Source organism: Triticum dicoccoides, chromosome 5A, assembly GCF_002162155.2.
Source record: "Triticum dicoccoides isolate Atlit2015 ecotype Zavitan chromosome 5A, WEW_v2.0, whole genome shotgun sequence".
In the NCBI taxonomy this organism is placed as follows: domain Eukaryota; kingdom Viridiplantae; phylum Streptophyta; class Magnoliopsida; order Poales; family Poaceae; genus Triticum; species Triticum dicoccoides.
Window position 1 is genome coordinate 57706057 of NC_041388.1, and position 1789 is coordinate 57707845.

The following is a 1789-nucleotide window of genomic DNA, read 5'->3' on the forward strand; positions in this document are numbered from 1 at the left end:
CTAAAAGGAAAAAGTCCAACCAGCAAAAAAATTAAAAAATTAAAATTTGTTGCTTAATAAAAATTTAAATATTAAGAATCATGTCATTAGGAAGAAAATATTTAAAAGAGCAATAAAGAGAAAAAGAAAATAAATAAAAAGAAAAACAAGAAAATGTTTAAAATATAACTGCAAAATAAAATCAACGACAAAATCACAAGGTGTAAAGCACTAACAAAAAAAGGTACAGGAAAAACAAACAAAAATAAAGAAACAGGAAAAAAAATGAAAACCAGAAAAAGCAACACACAAGCCATCCAGCCCGTCACGCATATCCCTGCCTGGCACCCAGAAAAAGCAACGACAGGCCGGCCGCAACATAAAATAGCATGATACAACACACAAACACACATCGTTTCACTAATCTTCAAGCTTTATTGGTCCAATTTCGCATGATGATTGATACTTCGTTAAATCTTAGTCGACTGAGATTTAGGCGATCAATAAAATATTTGTGTGTTGGTGTCAGACATGCAACAAACCCTTCGTCGATAAAATAACACAAAGTTGTAGTGATGTTGAACACATGCAGTTGTAGTCGTGGCGAATCTTGCTGTTGCATGTTGTGGTAGACATGCGACTGCCCCTCCCCCGACAAAACAACACCAAGTTACAGTTGTGTTGACGACATGCAATTGCAGTCGGGCCGACATTTACAGTTGTGTGTTGGTGGGAGACATGCAACTGCCGCCTCCCCGACAAAAGCACGCCAAGTTGCTGTCGTGTTGAAGACATTTGTTGGTGGGAGACATGCAACTGCCGCTTCCGCGACAAAAGTATTTAGATAAAATAGATAGCAAGAATATTACTGTTAGGAAGAAAAAGGTCTAAAAATATCATTAGAAAAAAAGTGAAGGTGATAAGACATATGCAAAAACCAATATCTTGAAAAATATCATGGTAAACGATATGAACCAAACAAACTAAAAAAAGTGTATGGAGGAAGGATATGCCAAAATGGAAAATATATTTGCATATGTACATACTCCCTCCGTTCAAAAATACTTGTCCGAGGAATGGATGTATCTAGATGTATTTTAGTTCTAGATACATATCCATTTCCACGACAAGTATTTTCGGACAGAGGGAGTACATGTGAAATAAACATGGTTATCCTGTATTTAAAATAAATGCACAAAAAATGTCCATTTAAAAAGTCTGTATACGTTAAAACTACTGCACATTTTAAGAGAATCCATACATTCAACCCCCAACTCCCTAACTTCTTGCGGTCAAACAACCCAGGTTTACTACAAAAGGCAGGAAAAAGGAAATATAAACAAAAAGGTATGTGTATACACAGAGTGAACTGCACCAGTGAGCTTTCTACTGTACACACAAGCCCAACAACAAAAAAGGAAAATACAAAATGTTCGCATGAGAGACCTGTGAGTGAGAAAAAAAGAGAATTTGGAAAGGACCTCAAGCCGCAGCCCACGACCAGATACGCAAAGACACGCTCTGCCCAGTGGACAAAGCCCATTACGTTTTTGGACGAGCGGAATTACCTACCTCAGCCACAAATCAGAGATCAAATTGTAAAAAAATAACTCGTCGACTGAGACATAGTTAATTTAACAGCAAAATCAATCTTCCCACATTGCCAACCAGTCAATGTGACAGCAGAATTTCATCCACCAAAAAGTCACTCTACCTAAAATCCATGGCCAGCCCAGGCAGGCAATTTCACAACAAAATTTCATCCACCAATAGTCACTACCTAAATTCCATGCAATCTAAAGTTTACACC